We start from the raw sequence: 5,809 nt of genomic DNA, 5'->3' as shown, positions 1-5,809 counted from the left end.
TGTCTGGTCTGTGCGTGTTCGCTTGTGTTGTCTGTCGCAATGTTTTTGGTTTCTGTGTCTTTGTTTTGTGTGTCTGTCTATGTGCTGGTCGGTGGTGTGTGTATTGTGTGTGTTCCTGTGTGTCGTTGTTCTGTGTCTTCTGTCTGTGCTGTGTTGGCTCTGTGATGTGGCCGTCTGTCTGTGTCTGTGTCTGTGTGTTGTATGTAGTGTCTATATGTTGAGTGTGGTGTCTGTGCCTCTGTGTTGTGTGATAGTTCGTGTGCTGTTGTGTGTCTGTTGTGTGTGTGTGTGTCGGTGTGTTGTTGGTGATGTGTGTGTAACTTGTGTCGTAAGCCGTGCCGGTGTTTTCCGGTATATATATACCTGCAGTGTTGTGAGCAGTGAAGACCACCGGTTCAGACAGATAGACCTTGGTGCTCTCCTTGTTGATAGAGGCAGTAATAACAGGAGAGTTGACTATGACAGAGTAGTTAGGATACAGAGCCTCGCCTGCCCAGACCACACCTGGCATTATCTGTTGACAGATAGGAGCCCAGTTCCTGAAGAGGACGAACACCATGCGGATCTCACCTGGTGGGGAGACACACACACTGCAATGTCACCGGTTGGTCAGACATTCTGGGAGATATTAGACGAGTACTTAACATTCTGGAGATATTAGGACAAGTAATTACACATTCTGGGAGCATATTAGGACAAGTATTACACATTTGGGACATATAGGACAAGAAGCACAGTCTGGAGATATTTGGCACAGTAATTACACATTCTTGGGAATATTAGGACACAGTAGTTTAGTTACACATTCTGGGAGATATTAGGACACGTTTAGACATTCAGGATATATTAGGACACTAATAACATTCTGGAGATATTAGGACAAGTATTACACATTCTGGGAGATATTAGGACAAGTATAGACATTCAGGATAGTATTAGACAAGTAATTAGACATTCTTGCGGAGATACTTAGGACACAGTAGTGGCATAGGGAATACTAGAGAAGTTTAGATCTTCAGGAGATACTAGACAAGCTATAGTCTTCAGGAGAGATACTAGGACAAACGTATTAGATCTTCAGAGAGATACTAGGACAAGGTATTAGATCTTCAGGAGATACAGGACAAGGTTTAGATCTTCTGAGAGATACTAGGACAAGGTATTAGATCTTCAGAAACTAGACAACGATTAATCTTCAGGAGAGATACTAGGACAGGTATTAGATCTTCAGAGAGATATTAGAAGTTTAATTTTAACAGTAAATACAGTGAGGTATAGAACAAGGCAAGTGGTTGATTTGACAACTGTGATATATCAGTTGCCAGTCATTAGCATGTCCTCTGAGAGGTGTGGGATACGACAGGATATAATAGAGTATAATTGAATAGAATGGCTTTCAAACACACAGTAAACTGTTGAGACCAGTGGGTATTGGCTGTGTGTGGGGTGTAAATGATGTGTTCTTAATGTCAGACAATAATGTCAGAAAGGAATTCAAACGTCTCTCTAAAGTGGGACTACGATGAGTGTCTTTAACTGAATAACTATTGTATGATATGAAATTCACCCGAGGAGAGTAAATATACAGGGAGAAATATGAGGATGAGTTTCATGTTTCAATTGTCGAGTCAATATAGGTATCTCAGTAGAGTAGAACATAGTAGAACAGAGTAGAGTAGAATATAGTATAATAGAGTATAATAGTTTAGAATAGAGTAGAGTAGAGTATAATAGAGTAGAGTAGAGTATAATAGAGTAGAATAGAGTAGAGTAGAGTATAATAGAGTATAATAATTTAGAATAGAGTAGAGTAGAGTATACTAGTTTAGAATCTAGTAAAGTAGAGTAGAATAGTGTAAAGCAGAGTATAGTAAAATATAATAGTGTAGTGTAGAGTATAATAGAGTATAATAGTTTAGAATAGAATAGAGTAGAGTATAATAGAGTAGAGTAGAATAGAGTAGAATAGTGTAGAATAGAGTAGAGTAGAATAGAGTAGAGTAGTGTAGAGTAGAGTAGAGTATAATAGAGTAWAATAGAGTAGAATAGAGTAGAGTAGAATAGTGTAGAGTAGAGTACAGTAGAATAGAGTATAATAGAGTAGAATAGTGTAGAGTAGAATAGAGTAGAATAGAGTAGAGTAGTGTAGAGTAGAGTAGAGTAKAATAGAGTAGAATAGAGTAGAGTAGAATAGAGTAGAGTAGTGTAGAGTAGAGTAGAATAGTGTAGAGTAAAATAGAGTAGAGTAGAGTAGAATATAGTAGAATAGAGTAGAGTAGAATAGAGTATACTAGTTTAGAATAGAGTAGAGTATAATAGAGTATAATAGTTTAGAATAGAGTAGAGTATAATATGGCTTTAGAACTTATAGTCTAGAGTAGAGTTAGAGTAGAGTATTAATAGTTTTAGAATCTAGTAAGTAGAGTAGTGTTTAAAGCAGAGTATAGTAAAATATAATAGAGTAGTGTAGAGTATAATAGAGTACAATAGTTTAGAATAGAATAGAGTAAGTAGACTAAATAGAGTAGAAGTATAGTATACTAGTTTAGAATAGAGTAGAATAGAGTAGAATAGAGTAGAATATAGTATACTAGTTAGAATAGAGTAAAGACTAGAGTATAACTAGAGTATAATAGTTTAGAATAGAGTACAGTATAATGGTTTAGATAGAGGTAGACTAGAGTAGAATAGAGTAGAGTAGAACAGAGTAGAACACAGTACAGTAGAACAGGGTAGAGTTATAATAGATTTAGAAGAATCGACGATAAACTATAGTAGAATAGAGTAGAATAGTGTAAAGTAGAGTCGGTAGAATAGAGAGCTATTAGAATAGCTGTAAAGTTAGAGTAGAATAGAGTAGAATAGTGTAATAGTAGAGTAGAGTAAAACATTATATGCATATCTACATAGGCGTTACAAGGGCCCATTATCAGCAACCCATCACTCCTGTGTTCCAATGGCATGTTGTGGTTAGCTAATCCAAGTTAGACAATGCCAGCAGAAACAAAATGACACTTTTTCTTCTGAAACTCCATGTGCAAGAAATTGCCTAAGAAACTGAAGAACTCGTCACAACGCTGCTTGTACTACTCCCTTCCGAGAACAGCGCAAACTGGCCCAACCAAATAGAAGAGGAGTGGGGTCCCCGGTGCACAACTGAGCAAGATTGACACAAGTACAGTAGAGTGTCAACTGCGCAGCTTCATAAAAGTACCCACAAAACACAGTCTAGAAGGACAGCATCCCGAGTCACGCTCTTCACTTCATTCTCCAGAACAAGAATAGACTGACGAGTTCAGAAGAAAGTTCTTTGTTTCTGGCCATTTTGAGCCTGTAATCGAACCCACAAATGCTGATGCTCCAGATACTCAACTAGTCTAAGAAGGCCAGTTGTATTGCTTCTTTAATCAGGCACAACAGTTTCAACTGTGCTAACATAAATGCAAAAGGGTTTTCTAATGATCAATTAGCCTTTTTAAAATGATAAACTTGATTAGCTAACACAACATGCCATTGGAGACACAGGAGTGATGTTTGCTGATAATGGCTCTGTACGCCTATTGTAGATATTCATTAAAAATCAGCCGTTTTTCCAGCGCAATAGTCATTTCAACATAACACAATGTCTACAACTGTATTCATCTGATAACTGTTATGTGTAATTTTACATGGTCAAAAAATTGTCCTCTCTACTGGTCAAAAAACAGACACGAGAACATACAACACATAGATCGAGACACGAGAGAGAGGAATGAGAACACAGTAGAGACGAGAAGAAAAAGACACAGAGATAGACCACTGAGAGAGAAGAAGAGAGAGAGAGAGAAGAGAGCAGCCACAGAGCAGAACACCAGAGAGAGAGAGAGCAGAACATGAACAGAGAACAACAGAGAGAGAGAGAGACCTGAGACCAGAGAGAAACACAGAAGACGAAAGAAGACACACAGACAGAGAAAGAGCAGAGCAAGCACAGACCACAGAGAACACCACGAGAACGCAGACAGCGCACAGAGAGACCACACGCAGAGACGAGACGAGGGGCGGCGGACGGGAGACGAGAGACGAAGGACGAAGAAGAGGAGAGAGAGAGAGAGGAGCGAAGACGAACCAGAGAGAGAGAGAGAGACAGACACAGAAGAACCAGAAGAGGGCGCAGAAAGGAGATAGGGTTGTGTTGTTACCATTCCTCCCTGCGTCTGAGCGTCGCTAGCAGACAGCTGATGGATTCCCATTCAGTTCAGCACTGGGCAAGGTTAGTCCAGCCAGATTCCCCTCCGTACTCAGCGCTCCGCCACCTCCAACTCTGTCAGGCAAGGACACACACACCAGAAATCAGCTCCGAGCAAACACACTCAAGACGATCCCAGTTATCCCAGATTCCCAGTATCACCATTCTTGACAGTTCAAAACAAAGTCCGTGTCACCTATATAAGGCACAAAGGCCTGCTGTGCGAATATCCAGTGCGATGCTACAGATTAGTGTGCGCATAGGAACATTGTGCGAGCGATGAGCGAACATGCCGTGGAGGATTGAGGATGAGCGCAACATTGTGGTGGCATGAGGAACATTGGTGCGTGGAGAGGGACATTGCGGTGCCGCATGATGATTGAGGAACCAGTGCGTGGGTGAGAACATTGTTGCATGGAATGATGAAACGAATGGGAGATGAGACCATTGGTGGAGATGAGGAACCAACATTTCGGTGGTGATGAGAACCATTGCGTGCGTGGATGACGCGACATTGGTGCGCACATGAGAAACATTGGATGCTGGCATGAGGACACATTCGTGCGGGATGAGGCGACCATTGTGAGAGGAGTGAGGGACATTGCGTGGAGGGTGAGGCATGAGGATGAGCGAACACCTTAGGTGGTGAGATAGGAACATTGCGTGCGTGGTCCATGCCAGGAAACCATCTGTGGTGATCGAGCGGCATTGGTGCCGTCGCAGTGCAGAACCATTAATCTCTTAAACACACCACGACCACATGACGCGTAGATACGATCCAACTCCATCCTTGAGCAAAAGGAGACAGAAAACTGATCAATTTACCAGGTTCGTTCAGAGGAAGAATGGTTTCATGCGGTGTCTGTTTGTGTGCCTGTGTGTGTGTGTGTGTGGGTGTGTGCTGTGTAGTGCTCTGTTGCTGTGTTGTGATCTGTGTGTAGTGTTGGCTGTGTGCGTGGTGTGCCTTGTGTGTCGGGGTGCCTGTGTGTGTGTGTGTGGTTCGTCGTCTTGTGCTCGTGCTGTAACGCGATTATCTCGTTTTCTCATTTAGGCAGTCTAAGTATACCCTGAGCATGCCGTATCCTTCAGCGTGTGTGTGTGTGTGTGTGTGTGTGTCGTGTGGTGGGCTTGTGTCGTGTGTGTGTGTGTTGCTGCTGTGTGTGTGGTCGTGTGTCTGTGTGTGTGTGTCGTGTGTGTGTGTGGTGTCCTTCAGCTACATGATAATTAGCCACACTTGCTTTAACCTGGTTTTAATGAAGCCTTCTTACTAATAAACAATTCTACCCGGGCGGAGAGCACAGAGAAATATCGTTTAACCTCCTACCAGCCGACCCAGATTCATAATATGTCTGTATGAAGACAGAGACCCAGTACGACGGTGTTTAACCTCTACCAGGCACCAGATCATTTGTCTGTCTTATGAAACAGAGACAGTCAGCACGTGTCTCTACTCTTACCAGGACCAGCATCATCATGTCTGTTATGAGAACAGAGACGTAGACGTGTTTAACTCTCCAGGACCAGCATCCATATTGTCTGTTATGGAGACAGAGACAGTAGACGTGTTATCTCTCTTCTTTG

Source organism: Salvelinus sp. IW2-2015, unplaced genomic scaffold (assembly GCF_002910315.2).
Source record: "Salvelinus sp. IW2-2015 unplaced genomic scaffold, ASM291031v2 Un_scaffold3673, whole genome shotgun sequence".
Classification (NCBI taxonomy): domain Eukaryota; kingdom Metazoa; phylum Chordata; class Actinopteri; order Salmoniformes; family Salmonidae; genus Salvelinus; species Salvelinus sp. IW2-2015.
The sequence above is the reverse complement of the archived record's forward strand: the minus strand, read 5'-3'. Positions refer to the sequence as shown.